The sequence below is a fragment of the Oryzias latipes genome, chromosome 12 (genome assembly GCF_053564925.1).
Source record: "Oryzias latipes strain Hd-rR chromosome 12, Olatipes_Hd-rR_3.1".
Lineage (NCBI taxonomy): Eukaryota > Metazoa > Chordata > Actinopteri > Beloniformes > Adrianichthyidae > Oryzias > Oryzias latipes.
Window position 1 is genome coordinate 300,237 of NC_136248.1, and position 19,651 is coordinate 319,887.

The following is a 19,651-nucleotide window of genomic DNA, read 5'->3' on the forward strand; positions in this document are numbered from 1 at the left end:
ACATTCCTTTATCGATTTTGTCGTATGTGACATCGTTTTGTTCAGTGTGGGCCAGGGTATCGCATATTTCAGTTTCAGGCTATTTCGATAAAATATGTGCGAGCTAGCTAAAATGGCGACGGTTGCGAATTCGCCACGCGCACGTGTTTCAAATTCTACAACTTCTAATTCCAACATTTTGTCCACAGTAGCTTGCCATTGATGCCCGAGAAATTTCAAAAAGATCGATAAAAATCCCTAGGACGAGTTTTCGTTTGTATCCGTTACTAAAGGTGCTTTTTTTTGAAAATTCAAGATGGCCGCCCCTTGCCAAGGTCAAAGGTCAACGAAACTTCTTTGGTTATTGTAGAATCAGGGTCTTGGCATGTGTGTGCAATTTCGTGAAAATCGCTTAAACAAAAGTGTCGTTTTCCCATATTGTCAAAAAACTCGAAAATCGCCATTTCTCTGAGTTCGCCACAAAATGGCCGCCAAGCCGTAAGTCGTGTGGCCATCCCATAATGATTTCATAACTTCTTTGGGATATCCCCAACACGCGTGTTTTGGTTTCGTAACAGTATTTCAAAATATTTTTTTTTGGCCCCATAAGCGATTTTCGGCCCATTCATTTTTTTTACGGGAACGCTCGCCGTGATGTCATCATCGTGGGGGGGGTGATGTTGTCTTTGCCGAAAATTCATTTTCAATTTATCCCAGATGTGTGCCAATTTTGGTGAGTTTTCGGGTATGTGGCGGGGGTCAAATTTGAGCTCAAAGACGCCGTTAGAAACAATAATAATAATTAAAGCCGCAAGCGGCGTTGTATGGCCCGCAGACGCAACCCGCCTTCCACGCCCAACTCTACGCACCACCGCCCTCACCGCCCTCACCGCCCACTTTTGATAATGGCTAGTCAAAACTGCATATGCTAATTATGCTAACTATGCTAGCTATGCTAATGTGGCTAAAAGTGCTAGCATAGCGATCAGCATCATCAACTGACTCAGAAAAACACATTACCTAAAATGCTAATTATGCTAACTATGCTAGTTATGCTAATGTGGCTAAAAGTGCTAGCATAGCGATCAGCATCATCAACTGACTCAGAAAAACACATTACCTAAAATGCTAATTGTGCTAACTATGCTAGCTATGCTAATGTGGCTAAAAGTGCTAACATAGCGATCAGCATCATTAACTGACTCAGAAAAACACATTACCTAAAATGCTAATTATGCTAACTATGTTAGCTATGCTAACATAGCTAAAAGTGCTAGCATAGCGATCAGCATCATCAACTGACTCAGAAAAATATATTATCTAAAATGCTAATAATGCTAACTATGCTATCTATGCAAATGTGGCTAAAAGTGCTAGCATTGCGATCAGCATCATCAACTGACTCAGAAAAATATATTATCTAAAATGCTAATAATGCTAACTATGCTAGCTATGCTAACATAGCTAAAAGTGCTAGCATAGTGATCAGCATCATCAACTGACTCAGAAAAACACATTCCTCCATTGGTGAGAGTTATATGTCATAAGTTGCTAAAAAAACCCACTTTTTCCAAAATGGCGGCTTTTCTGTTGATTTTATCTCCATAGCAACCATTTTATGTTTTGGTCCCCTCGGGAGGACGAACAGATTGACGTCAGTTTCGGACAAATCGGTAAAAGTAAACTTTTTGTTGTCCTTAGCAACAGTGGTTTTATGCTAACCACGCCCACATTCCTTATATGTCCATATCCAGTGTTTTTCAATGTATTCTGTTTCAGGCATTAATGCATGCATTCAATTTTCACTGTATTGTATTGAAATGCATGGGAGTTATAACAGTGCGCCACTTTGCTAGCTCGCCACGCGCACGCCGTTCAAAATCTACAACTTTTAATTCCAACATTTTTTCCACAGTAGCTTACCATTGATGCCCAAAAAGTTTCGAGACAATCGATGAAAATTCCAAAGACAAGTTTACGTTTGAATCTGGTGGTAAAGGTGTTTTTTATAAAAAATTCAAGATGGCCGCCTTTTCCCGAGGTCAAAGGTCGACAAAACTCCAGAGGTGATTGTAGGCTTACGCTAGGGACATGTGCGTCAAATTTCGTGAAAATCGCTCGAAAAAAAGTTCATTTTTCCATATTGTGTAAAAACGCGAAAAACTCAAAATGGCAGATTTTGGCACAAAATGGCCGCCAAACCGTAGGTCGTGTCGCCATCACGTAATGATTTCAAAACTTTGTTTGGATATACCCGACAAAGTTATCTGGGTTTCGTTAGCCGATTCACAAAAAAAAAATCAGAAATGTTTTTTTTTAGCCGAGTCAGCACTTTTTTTTGCGATCGTTTTTTGTTTACCACGGCCACTTTCCTTTATCGATTTTGTCGTATGTGACATCGTTTTGTTCAGTGTGGGCCAGGAAATCCTATATTTCATTTTCACGACATTCCGATAAAATATGTGCAAGCTAGCTAAAATGGCGACGGTTGCGAATTCGCCACGCGCACGCGTTTCAAAATCTACAACTTCTAATTCCAACATTTTGTCCACAATTGATTGCCATTGATGCCCAAGAAGTTTCAAAAAGATCGATGAAAATTCCTAGGACGAGTTTTCGTTTGTATCTGTTACTAAAGGTGCTTTTTTTTGAAAATTCAAGATGGCCGCCCCTTGCCAAGGTCAAAGGTCAACAAAACTTCTTTGGTTATTGTAAAATCGTGCTAGTGGCATGTGTGTCCGATTTCGTGAAAATCGCTTGAACAAAAGTGTCGTTTTCCCATATTGTGAAAAAACACGAAAATCGCCATTTCTCTGAGTTCGCCACAAAATGGCCGCCAAGCCGTAGGTCGTGTGGCCATCCCATAATAATTTTATAACTTCTTTGGGATATTTCCAACACGCGTGTTTTGGTTTCGTTACTGTATTTCACAATATTTTTTTTTGGCCCCATAAGCGATTTTCGGCCCATTCATTTTTTTTACGGGAACGCTCGCCGTGATGTCATCGTCGTGGGGGGGGTGACATTCTCTTTGCCGAAAATTCATTTTCAATTTATCCTAGGTGTGTGCCAATTTTGGTGAGTTTTCGGGTATGTGGCGGGGGTCAAATTTGCGATCAACGGATCCGTTAGAAACGGGAAGAATAATAATAATAATAATAATTAAAGCCGCAAGCGGCGTTGTATGGCCCGCAGACGCAACCCGCCTTTCACGCCCAACTCTACGCACTACCGCGGCCCTCTCCGCCCTCACCGCCCACAAATTAAAAGCTAATCAAGGCTGGATTTGCTCATAATGCTAACTATGCTAACTATGCTAATGTGACTAAAAGTCCTAGCATAGCGATCAGCATAATCAACTCTCTCAGAAAAACACATTTCCTAAAATGCTAATTATGCTAACTATGCTAGCTATGCTAATGTGCCTAAATGAGCTAGCATTGCGATTAGCATCATCAACTGACTCAAAAAAACACATTTCCTAAAATGCTAATTATGCTAACTATGCTAGCTATGCTAATGTGGCTAAAAGTGCTAGCATAGCGATCAGCATCATCAACTGACTCAGAAAAACACATTACCTAAAATGGTAATTATGCTAACTATGCTAACTATGCTAATGTGGCTAAAAGTGCTAGCATAGCGATCAGCATCTTCAACTGACTCAGAAAAACACATTACCTAAAATGCTAATTATGCTAACTATGCTAGCTATGCTAACATAGCTAAAAGTGCTAGCATAGCGATCAGCATCATCAACTGACTCAAAAAAACACATTTCCTAAAATGCTAATTATGCTAACTATGCTAGCTATGCTAATGTGGCTAAAATTGCTAGCATAGCGATCTGCATCATCAACTGACTCAGAAAAATACATTCCTCCATTGGTGAGAGCTCTTGTCATAAGTTGATAAAAAAACCACTTTTTCCAAAATGGCGGCTTTTCTGTTGATTTTATCTCCATAGCAACCATTTTATGTTTTGGTCCCCTTGAGAAGACGAACAGATTGACGTCAGTTTCGGACAAATCGGTAAAAGTAAACCTTTTGTTGTCCTTAGCAACAGTGGTTTTATGCTAACCACGCCCACATTCCTTATATGTCCATATCCAGTGTTTTTCAATGTATTCTGTTTCAGGCATTAATGCATGCATTCAATTTTCACTGTATTGTATTGAAATGCATGGGAGTTATAACAGTGCGCCACTTTGCTAGCTTGCCACGCGCACGCCGTTCAAAATCTACAACTTCTAATTCCAACATTTTTTCCACAGTAGCTTGCCATTGATGCCCAAAAGGTTTCGAGACAATCGATGAAAATTCCAACGACAAGTTTACGTTTGAATCTGCTGGTAAAGGTGTTTTTTATAGAAAATTCAAGATGGCCGCCTTTTCCCGAGGTCAAAGGTCGACGAAACTCCAGAGGTGATTGTAAACTTACGCTAGGGACATGCGCGTCAAATTTCTTGAAAATCGCTCGAAAAAAAGTTCATTTTTCCATATTGTGTAAAAACGCGAAAAACTCAAAATGGCAAATTTTGGCACAAAATGGCCGCCAAACCGTAGGTCGTGTCGCCATCACGTAATGATTTCAAAACTTTCTTTGGATATACCCGACAAAGTTATCTGGGTTTTGTTAGCCGATTCTTTAAAAAAAAATCCGAAATTTTTTTTTTTTGCCGAGTCAGCACTTTTTTTTACGATCGTTTTTTGTCTACCACGGCCACATTCCTTTATCGATTTTGTCGTATATGACATCGTTTTGTTCAGAGTGGGTCAGGGAATCGCATATTTCAGTTTCAGGCTATTCCGATAAAATATGTGCGAGCTAGCTAAAATGGCGACGGTTGCGAATTCGCCACGCGCACGCGTTTCAAATTCTACAACTTCTAATTCCAACATTTTGTCCACAGTAGCTTGCCATTGATGCCCGAGAAGTTTCAAAAAGATCGATAAAAATCCCTAGGACGAGTTTTCGTTTGTATCTGTTACTAAAGGTGCTTTTTTTTGAAAATCCAAGATGGCCGCCCCTTGCCAAGGTCAAAGGTCAACGAAACTTCTTTGGCAGTTGTAGAATCGTGTTTTTGGCATGTGTATGCAATTTCGTGAAAATCGCTTGAACAAAAGTGTCGTTTTCCCATATTGTGAAAAAACACGAAAATCGCCATTTCTCTGAGTTCGCCACAAAATGGCCGCCAAGCCGTAGGTCGTGTGGCCATCCCATAATGATTTCATAACTTCTTTGGGATATCTCCAACACGCGTGTTTTGTTTTCGTTGCTCTCACTTGAAATATTTTTTTTTGGCCCCATAAGCAATTTTCGGCCCATTCATTTTTTTGACGGGAACGCTCACTGTGATGTCATCGACTTCGGGGGGGTGGCGTTTTCTTTGCCGAAAATTCATTTTGAATTTATCCCAGGTGTGTGCCAATTTTGGTGAGTTTTCGGGTATGTGGCGGGGGTCAAATTTTCGCTCAAAGTGGAAGAAAGAAAGAAGAAGAATAAAAATAATAATAATGAAACGAAGCAAAAACAATATAGAAGTTTTTGCGGTTAGGATTTCCCATGTATTTCAATGCGGCCTGTCTTTTACTATAGGCTGGGCATGTCTTTTGGAGTTTAAACCCGTCTTTTGAGGGCTTTTTGGGGCTTTTTTGGGTTTTTGTCGTCATTTTTGCGACTACAATTTTGTCGTTTGTGCGGGGGTGTTGTGCGTGTGTGTGTCTATTTTTGTTGCGTTACACAATTGTCGTGTCGTTGTGTGCTTTGGGCGACTTTTGACCCCATTTTTTGGCGTTTTGACGCGTTTTTTTGACGTTTTGGACCTTTTTGAGTGTTCGACCCTCGTAGCAGTTACAATATGGTCCTTGCAGTCTATGACTGCTGCGGGCCATAATAATAAAAAAACATTCGAAAAACAATATAGAAGTTTTTGCAGTCAGGTGGCCTATGTATTTCAATGCGGCCTGTCTTTTACTATAGGCTGGGCATGTCTTTTTGGCTTTAAACCCGTTCTTTGAGGGCTTTTTGGGGCTTTTTTGGTTTTTTGTCGTCATTTTTGCGACTACAATTTTGACGTTTGTGCGTTGGTGTTGTGCGTGTGTGTGTGTATTTTTGTTGTGTTACACAATTGTCGTGTCATTTTGTGCTTTGGGCGACTTTTGACCCCATTTTTTGGCGTTTTGACGCGTTTTTTTGACGTTTTGGACTTTTTGAGTGTTTGACCCTCGTACCAGTTACAATATGGTCCTTGCAGTCTATGACTGCTGCGGGCCATAATGAAACGAAGCAGAAACAATATAGAAGTTTTTGCAGTCAGGTGGCCTATGTATTTCAATGCGGCCTGTCTTTTACTATAGGCTGGGCATGTCTTTTTGGCTTTAAACCCGTCTTTTGAGGGCTTTTTGGGGCTTTTTTGGGTTTTTGTCGTCATTTTTGCGACTACAATTTTGACGTTTGTGCGTTGGTGTTGTGCGTGTGTTTGTGTATTTTTGTTGCGTTACACAATTGTAGTGTCGTTGTGTGCTTTGGGCGACTTTTGACCCCATTTTTTGGCGTTTTGACGCGTTTTTTTGACGTTTTGGACTTTTTGAGTGTTCGACCCTCGTACCAGTTACAATATGGTCCTTGCAGTCTATGACTGCTGCGGGCCATAATAATAATACTAACAGTGCTAATAATATTTAAGAACAGTTGGATTATTTTAAACTATAAACTAGTGAGATGTGATGGTAGAATGTGAAGAGGCCTCAGATAGAATTCTGAGTTTGTCAAAGTGATCTAAAACCGGGCCCCAGATTGAGAAAAATTTGACCCTCGATCCCTGAACTGAATATTTTATTTTTTCAAGTTGTAGTAGTTGCACAAGATCCGTCAGCCACTGGGACACCCTGGGTGGGTCCTTAGATTTCCAGTGCAGTAATATACGGCGCTTTGCTATTAGAGTAGCAAAAGCAAGAATGTCTTTGCGTCTTTTTCTTAATGTATCTGGGTTTTGGTGTGAAACACCAAATGTGACTGCCTCTGCACTAGGCTGTAGAGTGATATCTAGAGCATCTGATAAAGTTTTAAAAATTGTAGACCAGTAATTCACCAGAGCAGAGCATGACCAGAACATGTGGGTTAGATTGGCTGGGCTATTTTGACATCTGTCACAGTTTGCACTCAGATGAGGATAAATTCTTGACAGTCTTGCTTTAGAGAAGTGAGCCCTATGTAGAATTTTAAACTGTATTATATTTAACTTGGCACAAGAGGTACTGTGGTTAACTCTCTGTAAGGCCCGGTTCCATACATTATCTTCCATAACTCGCCCAAGCTCTTCCTCCCAGCTACCTCTTATTTTCCGAAGAGCTACGCTGTCATGAAGTGATATGCAGTCTTTGATTTTGGAAATTAATCTTTTTGAATTAAGTGGCAACTCAAACACCTCATCTAACACAGAGACTGGGGGTATGTTAGGGAAGTTAGGGTCATGCTGCTGAAGGAAGTGATGCACTTGAAGGTACCGAAAAAAGTGAGATTGAGGCAGATTAAATTTAGAAGCAAGATCATTAAAATTTGCAAATATACCGTTTAGGTACATGTCTTTAAAGTTGATAATACCTTTCTCTTCCCAAATTGTGACTGCGAAGTCTGTCTGACCAGGGAGAAAAAGGTGATTTTTGCGTATAGGACTAGTGGTAAGCACTTGAGTGAGTCCGTACATCTGTCTGAATTGAAATATAATTTTAAAGGTATTTGTAACGATTGGATTGTGTGTAATATAGTGTGAAATGACACAGGGAAGACTAGATCCAGTAAGGGCTGTCAGAGTTGTTGTTTTACAGGAGGAGGCTTCGAGTCAACACCAGATAATATCAGAAGCCTGGAGCATGGGTCCAATACATGTAACTTGTACATGTTGCCTCTTGGTGATGGAGAGACAGCGTTAACTTTCACAGCTATGCTGATGACACACAGCTTTACATCGCCGTGTCTCCTGATGACCTTGAACCTATAAACAATCTTTTAAATTGTTTTTTTGATATAAAGTCATGGATGGCAGAAAACTTCCTACAGCTCAACCAGAACAAAACTCAAGTTTAAATAATTAGTCCTGAAGACAAGACAGAGAGATGATTTGACCCAAACTTAGGAATTTTAAACCCTCTCACTGTGTGAGAAACCTGGCTGTACTTTTTGACTCTGAGCTAACTTTTATTCCTCACATTAAAAACATTGTGAAAACAGGATTTCATCAACCTAAAAACCACAGTCCGCCTGTTCCTCTCTCTTGCCAGCACAGAGGTGCTAATGCCTTTATTTATAGTCGCTTAGATTATTGTAATGCCCTGCTCTTTGGTTAATCCAGAAAATCTCTTTCAAATTTACAACTATTACAAAACTCGGCGGCACGAGTTCCGACGAGAACCAGGGGGCAGGAACACATTACACCGGTTTTAAAATTGCTTCATTGGCTCCCTATGTGCTTCAGGATTGATTATAAAATTCTCTTAACACTTTTGTAACACCCATTAGTTACACTAAGGAAGTAATCGCCAAATTTTTTTTTTTTTTACTTTATTCAGTCATACAGTCATTGTATGGCTTAATGTAGTTCCAATTTTCACCAGCAGAATGCGCATGCGTTTAGAGACAGAGTCGTTTTTTTCTCTTTCTTTTTAGATGTACTTGTGCTAGTCAGAACATGCACAGGACATGAACTCTGAGTATACGTACTTTCTGGGAGTAATGACTAAACTTTGATTTCTTGGTGTGTTTTATTTTACCAATAAAAGTGTTTAGTGTGACCCATCACACTAAACCCATCCTCCTTATCACAGATAAGGAGGATGGGTTTAGTCATCCTCTAATCATAGAGTTCCTGCAATTTCTCATCACGCAATCTACCCTGACCCCATTGTTCTAGGCTTCTCATGGCTAAAACTACACAACCCTCAGTTTAACTGGACTCATCGTCACATAACCAATTGGAGTGCTTTTTGTATGGCAAACTGCCTCCAGTCAGCCATTCCTTCTGTTTCCTCTCCAGTCCCCAGTATCTCTGAAGAGGTTGATCTGTCCATGATTCCTTCCTGTTACCACGACCTTAAATCAGTTTTTTGCAAGGTTAAAGCCAGGGCTTTACCTCCTCACCGTCCCTGATTCCTCAATAAACCTTCTCGGTGGAGCTACTCTTCCTAAAGGAAGATTGAACAATCTATGTGGTCCAGAGAAAGCAGCCATGGAGAGCTACATTCAGGAGGCTTTATCCATGGGACATATTCGTCTGTCCTCCTCACCGGTGGGAGCCCGTTTCTTTTTTGTTGAAAAGAAAGATAAATCTTTACGCCCCTGTATCGACTACCAATTAAATCAAATAACCATCAAGGACAAGTATTCACTCCCTCGCATCTTCTCCAAACTGGACCTACGCAACGCCTACCATCTCGTTTGCATAAAGGACTGTGACGAGTGGAAAACGGCCTTCAACACACCCCTTGGACATTACGAATACATGGTGATGCCCTTCGGTTTAACCAACGCTCCCGCTGTTTTTCAGGGAATGGTTAACGACGTTCTCAGAGAATTTAACCGTTTTGATTTTGTTTATCTGGATATCCTTATTTAAAGGCTCTTCCGCCCTTTTTATTGGGTAGTTGTAAAGTGTGGTATCATATTCTTGGTCGTTTTCCTTACCATATAAATCTTGATATAGGTTTATCCCATTTTTGGATTTGGGATTGTGGGATCTCTACTGGTAAAGAAACAAGAAACAAGTAAAGGAGCCGTGGTAGTATATTCATTTTTATAATATTTATTCTTTCACTTAATCCTAGTGTCTAATGTGGACAATCTTTCTATGTCTTTTCTGATGTTGATATTTGTACGTTCATAGTTATCCTGATATAGTTTTGCTGGATCTTTAGGTATATTCACTCCCAAGTACTCAAGTGATTTGGCATCCCATTTTATCTTCCATTCATTTAAACCTAGATTTGCAAAGCAATTAAACATGAGTATCTGAGTTTTATTTATATTTATTTTGTATCCTGAGCTTTGACTAAATATATCAAAAATCTTCATCAAATTACCAAATGATTTGACTGGATCTAATAAATATACCATAACGTCATCCGCGAACAGACCCATGATATGTACCTGTCCACCGATGTCTATTCCTGTTATCCTCGTGTCTTGTCTCACCATTTGGGCTAATGGTTCGATATAAAGTGCAAAGAGTACAGGGCTAAGGCAACAGCCCTGTCTAGTCCCCCTTCCCAGACTGAATCTATTTGTGAGGGAGCCATTGATTTTGATTCTACCTGTTGGTTTGGAGTAGAGAGAACTGATACACTTAATTGACTTTTCACTAAATCCAAATTTCTTCAATGTTAAATATAGAAATTCCTAATTGACTCTATCAAATGCCTTTTCGGCATCTAAACTAGGGCTGAAACGATTCCTCGAGTTACTCGATTACAAAAATTCCTCGAGGCAAAAACTCTGCCTCAAAGCCTCGTTAAATTCCTATGACGCGCACTATACACGCGGTGCAGGAATTTGATTGTGTCACACGGACCGTTTATTCACACGGCCCTTTTGAATTTAGTTGGCGCGTTGGCGGAGAATAGATCTATAAATAAACGGCAGAAATTGTCTAAAGAGTGGGATCATTACACACTTAATAAAGAAGAGAACAAGGTGCAGTGTCTCTACTGCAAAATAGAGCTGGCATACCACAACAGCACATCTTCCATGATTCAGCATCTGAACAGAAGACATCTGCGTGACCGCTGGAACCCCGACGCCTTAAGGCCCGTTCACACCGGGACGAATTTCGCCGGCGATTTTTGCCGACGTTTAACGCCTCGTGACTAAACAAAGGGCACCAATGAGAGTGTGCACACCGACGCGAAAAAACGCCACGCGTCAAAGCGTCAAAAAAAAAAAAACGCCTCGGGTTCGTTTTTTTTTTTCCGACGCGTCGCGTCGAAATCTATTCGACCAATGAGAATGGCGCTTTTGCACACGTGTCTGGAGCTTCTGAAGTTACAGTAAAACACAACTTGGGGGCGCTCAAACACAAAACTGCCTTGCTGAGCACACAAAACCAGCGAAGAAGATAGACGCCAAGTAGCGTCTACACTGCCGCGAAGAAATAATGACGGACATTCAAAAATATCCCCGAACCAAGAACCAGTTGGAGCTACTGGTGCTTGAAATATTCATGTTTTCTTTGTATTATTCTGACAAGCGCGTAAATACTTGCTCTCTTCTTCTGAGTGAAAAGCGACTTTAAGAAGCGTAAAGTTGCGCAGCGCCACTTTGTGTACAGGAGTATTTCTGTTTACATTAAGCGCCATCTAATGTCAGGGAAGGAAATTGCATGTTGGCTCGGCTCATCGTCAGCGAAAATCGCCTGGGTGTGAACACAAAAAACGTGGCGAAAAACGCTGGCGAATAACGCCTGGCGAATATTCGTCCCGGTGTGTACGGGCCTTTAAGCGCGGGACCCGCGCATGGCTCCGGCAGCTAGCAAGTGGCGGCTTCAGCCGCTCCGCGCCCCCTCCGCGGCGACCAGCGCGGGCCGCCTCGGCGGGCGGCGAGAGCCCCTAGCTGCGGTATTCAGGCGACCGGACCTGCTTTGAACACTAATTTTTTTAAAGTAAACGCTTCGGACCCCGCGGGACACTCAGCTAAGAGCATCGAGGGGGCGCTGAGAGGCAGGGGCTGGGACAGGCGGTAGCTCGCCTTTCGAGGGACCGCGAGGCTTCCTTAAGCATTGCAAAAATAACAAAAGCATTATTTTTACACGAAATATAAACAATGATAATGATCAAATATGTTTTTCTGATTCTTTTATTTTTAATGACCTTCCACTTTGGTGTTGTGCCACCCTTTCAAAGTCTTCTGCCCCCCCCCCATACAAAATGTTCTAGCTCCGCGACATTTCTCAAGACCAACTTAAAAACACCAAAAGTAACATTTGCATCGGAGTGGATCTTTAAAATCGAATGCTTTTTCATTTTACAACCACATCATTTTTGTTATGCATTATTTGTTTTGGTTGTTCAAAAACACACACAAATCGTTTTATCCGATTACTCGATCGATTAAGTGCTAGTTTTATCGATTACAAAAAGAATCGATAGCTGCAGCTGCAGCCCTAATCTAAACTTATTAAGGCAGCTGATATTTATTTTAATGTATCCTGTTTATGATGTGAAGTGTTCTCCTTATATTATCGTGTGTTAGTCTGCTTTTGACGAATCCAGTTTGGTCCTCATCTATTAAGTTTGATATAAATGATTGGAGTCTATTTGAAATTATAGAGGTGTATATTTTATAGTCAACATTTAATATAGAAATTGGTCTGTAGTTTTGACAATATTCCTTGTCCTTTAATGGCTTAGGAAGTACTGTAATGACTGCCTCCTTCCAGGAATATGGAGTTTGTCCACTTGATAAAATCCAACTGAAAGTGGAGTGAAGCAGTGGGATAATTATTTCTTCAAATTCTTTATACCATTCTGATGGAAAGCCATCACTCCCAGGTGCCTTGTTTGATATCAGCTTGCCAATTGCTTTTTTTATTTCTTCCGTGGAAATTTCTGCCGTCATGTGATCGTTTTGTTTCGTTCCTATTGAAGGTAGGTCTAATGAGTCTAGTAAGGTTTGCATCTCCTCTTGTTTTGAAGTCATTGGCTCAGTATGTAAGTCATCATAATAGTCCCTAAATATATTCTCAATTTCTTCTGGATTATATTTTTTGTTGATTTGTTTTTGGGTCTCGTATTTTATTAATGTTTAGTTCTACTTTCTCGTATTCGTCGAGCTAACAGCCTTGTGGCTTTGGGGCCTGAGTCGTAATAGTTCTGTTGTAAGTATCTTATTCTTGTTTCGGTCTTGTATTGGAGTATATCATTAATCTTCTTTTTTGTTTCACTGATTAGCTGTCTTGTTGTTTGGTTTGCGTTGTCTTTAAAGGCTTGTTCAAACAAAGGCAAACAAAAGTTTGAAAAATTCTTTAGTACTTTCTGGTGGAGCATAGACATTTACCAGCGTTATTGTAGCCTGGTCAATTACTCCTTTAATTATAATAAATTGCCCTTCTTTATCTTTAACCTCCCCTTTAAATGTAAACTGAACCGTGTTCATTATCAATATTGCTTCTCCTCGTTTCCGTGGATTGGTGTGTGAGCTATAGAAAGCGTTCTTGAACACAAACTTTTTCAATTATGCGTGTTCTGCATTTGTCAAATGGGTCTCTTGCAGGAAGTTTATATGCTTTTTTTCTTTCTTTAATTTAGTCATAATTTTGGCCCTTTTGACTAGGTTTCCCAGACCATTTACATTTAGAGACAGGAGATGGTTTTCATTTCTTTTAGTATCCATGAATGGTTATAGAGTCTAAAATAATATTCGATCTGCAGGTTTCTAGATGTACCTTCTTCAACCAATAACTTAACAAACAAAAATTTAGAACACATTTTAACTATATACATGAACAGATGCTTCCATGAAGGAAAGTCGACATTAATAGTAGTATTAAGTCGGCTCCTCCTGTTTTAAGGCAAGGCAAGGCAAGTTTATTTGTATAGCACAATTCGTACACAAAGTAATTCAAGGTGCTTCAATAACAGAAAAATGCATTAAAATCACAATACATCATAGAAATAATCAACGTAAAATTTACTTTAAAAAAAAATAATTGAAAATTGATTTAAAAAGAAAGGAAGGAAAGGAAAGAAAAGTGCAGATAGGACCTTTCAGTCATATAAACGGCTAAACAGAAATGTTTTAAGTCTAGATTTGAACATGAACACAGAAGAGGCCTGTCTTACGACTTCAGGGAGGCTGTTCCAGATTTTAGCTGCAGAATATTGAAACGCTGATTCCCCTTTTTAGTTCTGACTCTGGGCATCAACAGGAGGCCGGCCCCTGAGGTCCTCAGAGTACGAGATGGTTCATATGGCACTAACATGTCAGAGATGTACTTTGGTGCTCGGCCATGGAGAGACTTGTACACAAGCAGAGCTGCTTTAAAGTCTATTCTTTGAGGTACAGGGAGCCAGTGCAGAGACCTGAGCACAGGACTAATGTGATCATACTTCCTGGTTCTGGTCAGGACTCCAGCAGCAGCATTCTGGATGTACTGAAGCTGTTTTACAGCTCGTTTGGAGAGGCCGGTGAGCAGGCCGATACAGTAGTCTAACCTACTGGAGACAAATGCATGAATAAGTATCTCCAGGTCAGGTTTTAAGCGGTAAGACCTCACAAAGAGAGAGGGCCCCTTGCCAGTGATGAGATTCATCCCATACTCGATTACTTTACCCATCCTAATCCGCACAACAAATTCACATTCCCATATATCCAACATTTATCGGGTTTAATACACATCAAGGCAAAGCATATTAACAAGTCATATTCTAATTTAGATGTCTACTATAATTATTCACTTAAAAGTTTTTTTTGTATTTTTTTTACTCATCCTCCGTTTGTGTTCTTCTTGTGCTGAAATTCCTGGAGCTGTGCGCGTGCTCGTCTGGCCACTTGTCCTGGTCTCTCTTTCCTGCTCGGTTTCCACGTAGCGAGTCCAGTTGACAGTAGTTTCTCCGCCTGAGCAAACTCCCTGGAGTGTCCCACCGGGTCTTCCACCTCGTATCCTCTCTTCCTCAGATCGTTGGTCGCGTCATCGGCATCCGCATATGTTACAACTCCGCCCGGCTAGTGCACGCGCATTTTATTGAACGGCGTTTGGAAGCGGACTCCTTCTCTCTTTAACACCTTTTTGATGTTTATGCATGCTTTGCGTTGTTGCAGAATGCTCTCTGCGTAGTCATGATCGAAAAAGACCCTTTTCTATCCGTTTATGACAATCTTTTTGTCCCACGCATTTTTAAGTATCAAGTCCTTTTATGGTGAATTGTTGAAAGCATATTACAATAGACCGTGGAGGATGACTTGCCTTTGGAGCTAAAGCTCGATTGCTCTGAATCTGGAGATCCATGTTTAGTGAAAACTCCTCTTTGAGCCAAAAGCAGCCATCGAGTTTCTGTCGCCTCCGCCCCCTCTTTGACACCGTAGATTCGCAGGTTATTCCGTCTTGATCTCGGTTCCAGGTCATCCAACTTTTCCTTCATCTTTTTCCGATCTTTCATTAAATCACACAGCACACTTTTCGCTTCACAGCTCCACGTTTCCATCTCCTCCGTCCGCGCCGCAGCTGCGTTTATCTTTTCTTGTTGTTCTTTCATCTCTGTTGATATTTTGGAAAATTTCTGATTGATGTCCTCCCTGAATTCGGATAATTTATCACTCATTTGAGCCGTGATGTCATCTTTGAATGTTTTCAAGTCAGCCTTCATTTCGCTATGCAAACTCTGGATTTGTTTGCTAATGCTATTTAGGCTGCTAAGAAAGTTAGCCGTGTCAGCTTCTGGTGCTAGAATGCCTCCCCTCTTGTTGTCCTCGTCTTCTTTGCTCTGTTTGGTTGGGTTCTTCTTTTTTGAAAGGCCCCGCTCATTTTCTTGCTTGCTACTCCTTGTACTGTGGTGCTCGTCGAATTTTTGGCGGACTTTATTCTTATTTTGGAGTTGGTTAGTGGGAGCTGTCTTTTCACGTCTCCATGTGTTGCAATGGTCCCCCGGAAGTCCCCCCGCCTCCACAGTGTTTTACTGATGATGTAGTGTGCTTTGGACCATGAACTTCTCCACGCCTTCTCCATACTTTTCTCTGGCCATCATTCTGGTAGAGGTTGATTTTGGTTTCATCTGTCCAAAAAATGTTTTTCCAAAACTGTGCTGGCTTTTTTAGATGCTTTTTAGCAAAGTCCAGTCTAGCCTTCCTATTCTTGAGGTTTATGAGTGGCTTGCATCTTGCAGTGTTCCCTCTGGATCTACTTTCATGCAGTCTTCTTTTGATGGTAGACTTGGATATTGATCCGCCTACCTCCTGGAGAGTGTTGTTCACTTGGTTGGCTGTTGTGAACGGGTTCCTCTTCACCATGGAAATGATTCTGCCATCATCCACCACTGTTGTCTTCCGGGGACGTTCAGGTATTTTTGCGTTGCTGAGTTCACCAGAGCTTTCTTTCTTTCTCAGGATGGACCACACTGTTGATGTTGCCACTCCTCATACTGTAGCAGTTTCTGGTTTCATGGTTCTTTCTGTTTTCTCAGCTTAATGATGGCTCCTTTTACCTGCATGGAGAGCTCCTTTGACCGCATGTTGTCTGATCACAGCAAAATCTTCAAAGTACAAGCTCGAGTCCTCTAATCAACTCCTTTTATCTGCTTCACCTATAATGACATAAGTGAATTGCCCACACCTGCCCATGCAATAGCATGGAGGTCAATTGTCCAATTACTTACCAGCCCATGAAATGAAGGGATTGTGTTTAAAAAATGCTTTTGTATTTTACATTTTTATGCAATCTTTTTGTTCAACCCATGGAATATAGCAGAAAGTCTGCACTTTAATGGCATCCGAGTTGTTTTATTTCAAATTCACTGTGGTAATGTACAGAAACAAAATTATAAAGAATGTGTCTCTGTCCAAATATTTATGGTCCTGACTGTATATATCCCTTCCTCCCTTAGATCATAGGTTATCACTTGGGGTCATGCTTCCCGAGTGTCCTGTCTTGGCGGAGTCCGCAGAACCATCAACCACATCCGAAGGCGGTTTTTCTGGCCCTCGATGGAAAAGGATGTACAAGAGTACGTCGCCGCATGCACTACCTGCGCCCGCTCCAAAACTTCCAATCAGCCCCTGCTGGACTCCTCCATCCCCTACCTACTCCCAGCCATCCTTGGTCCCTGAACCTCTTATCTTGAAGTTCTTGGTGATCCTATAAATTGGTGATTTAGGTGGAATCTTAGTTGCCACAATATCCTCTCCTGTGAGGCCGTTTTACTGCAAAGCAATGATGGCTGCACCTGTTTCTTTGCAGGTCACCATGGTTACCAACGGTAGAACAATGATTTCAAGCACAATCACAATCGTAGTGAGGGGTTTTACAGCCTTAAAACATCCAGAACATTGTAAAAAATAAAAAAGGACAACTTCGAGTTTCACCAATCGGGGTTATTTTTAGAATACAACTCCTGCGATAAATAGAGAACCATTGAATATTGATTGAGTCGATACAGTTATTTAATCCAGTGATGAAAGTCAGGCAAGGAAAAAATCCCTGAACTTTTCTTTGAGCGATATGGCGGGCACAGAGCGAAATTTTGGAAAAATACGTGGTCTTAGATGCATTCTGGTGCATTCTGGCAGCTAGTTATTCACTTCTTTATCAAGAAACTAAGACTAATTGGAGCATCATGATTTGTCATTCAAACCCCTAGTTTGACTCTCCATTAAGGACTTGCTGGTCCTAAAAAAGAATTTGGAAAATTGCTCAAAGTAACACAATCCTACAATCTACGCTTTTCCTTAAAGCTGCAAAACATACAATTGCTAAAATATAGTAACATCAAAGCCCCAAATGGCAAAAAGAACACCAGTAACTATGATATTCTATGAAAATACCTCAGTTATTTATACATTATTTCTGCTTTAGAAATGACTGATGTACAACATCCACTTGCACTGTTTTCTCAAACTATAATTACATCAAAATATGGGATCTGCTTTAAACTATAATTCTATAACATAATACATCAATTCTTTAACACCAATACTAAGTAATCTGGGAAATATCAAAACAAACATACAAACTAAACTAAACATTGTAAACATTATTTTTTAAGGGAGTGCGGGTCCAAACCATCAAATACTTATAATTAATGTTAACTATACTGAACTAAATCATGGTAATTAGGAAATACAAATAAATTAGATAGAGAAATGTATTCAAAATAAAAACTGAAACTCAAAACTAAAATTGAAATTATTTCAAAATGTGGTTTTGAGATTATTTTACACAAAAAAGTATTTGACCTACACTACCTTAAAAATCTTTTTTTTTTTCCAGCCAAGACCACTTCAATTTGTTTTTTATCGTCTTCTCACAACTGAGGTCGTGACCACGCTCAATAATGACGATGCCTGCCATTATTTTAACACAAATTTGATCGCAAACTCTTCAGATGTGTTTGTGAAAGTTTAGCGTGGGTCCGCCAGTTTTGGTCTCTAGGGAAGCAAGTCACGCTGACCACGTGGTGCAGACAGAGCCAATCAGACCCGTCGACGCATCCGAAAGCAACTAAAACGTCCCGTCATTGGTCAATTAGGCCGGGAAGACGAAAGATGGCCACGACCATAGAGGAAGCGATCTGCGGAGAAATATAGAAAATAAAGCTAAAATTAGCTGATTTCAGACCATTTTCTAATCCGGAAAGCGATTTGTCCGTAGAGATCAGGTTTTTATTTCCCGGAAAGTACGTTCGGTTTGCTCAAAAACCCGGATTTCCGGGAATTCCCGGAAGACTTTCATCACTGTTAATCCTAATTAAAATATCTTGTTCATTCTGGAAGTTTTTGATATAAAATCAAATCTATTTGGAATTTGAGGTGGACTTAAACACATAAATTTGCTGATATCAAACCCATGTTTACCTGGTAAAACAATACCGATTCATTCAAATGGTACATTTATTTTCTTCTAAATTGGTTCTCGCAAGTTTATCAGGCAAAACAATTACTTTAATTTTAGGAATTCATAATAATTAATGTTCCACTTTGTGCAGTACATGAAAATAGTGACATGAAAAATAATTTTTTTGACAAAGCCAAATTGGTTCCAAATGGAAAATTGAGAAAAAAAATGTATCTGCGCTCTGTGAGAGATGGTACAGTCCTTTTTAGTGAGAGTGTGATGGGGGCGAGTGTCTCACTACTAGGAGCGGGACCGGACAGTGACTTTTGCTGTGAGTGGGAGGGGACATTCCAATGCAGAGCATGACAGAGAAACCCGTCCCATGTGTGCAGGCCATGAATGGGTCCAGGGCTGGCTTCCACTTAGGGCTTTTACTTTTACAAATACATTTGAATAAATTCAAATCTAAATGATTCATTGTTGTCTATACTCACCCCAGATAGCATTTAATGTGAAGTTCAGTTTGAAATAAAGAGATGTAAGCTGATAAGAATTAAGAAGCAGTTTTCCTCTAATTTGCAGAAGTTTATTTCTTTTTTTCTTTTTTTTTTTTTCTTTTCTTTTTTAACTTGTTCTGTCCAACAGCTGAGCAAACAGATTAGAGCTGAAGGCTTTTTGTGTTGGACAGGTTTTACTATCACAAAAAGAGGTTATATAGCTTCAAGAAACTAGAGTGTAGATTTGTATAAACCCCTTTTTGTCGTATTATTTTTTATTTATTTGTTACATTTAGTGTGTGTGGGGAGGGAGAGGGGAAGAATGTGAGGGGAGGGTGGAAGAGAGTAAAAGGAAGAAAGGTGAAAAGGTGGGGGATACAAGCACTGATTTGACTAAGTTATTATTTTAAGCTGTAACAATTATACCAGATCTGCTGGAAAGACGAATGTTACATAAAAGGTGAAAATCTGACACTAAAATGAGTGAAAAAAATCTGTCCATCAATACACTGTAGGTAAGGAGGAGGGATGAAACAGACAGGAGTTTAGTTTAAGTGAAATTTATTTATTTAAGTGAAATTTGGAAATCGATTCAAACAAGATGAGATGCAAAAAAACATGATAAAGCATTTGAGATGTGGA

The 19,651-nt window shown here is 40.2% G+C and overlaps 1 protein-coding gene across 13 annotated transcripts in view; it reads right to left on the reverse strand.

The window, feature by feature from the left end:
* The window catches only part of ythdc2 (YTH domain containing 2), a 141,339-nt gene that overhangs the window by 86,242 nt on the left and 35,446 nt on the right, over positions 1-19,651 (reverse strand). The gene's annotated exons all lie outside the window — the stretch shown is intronic.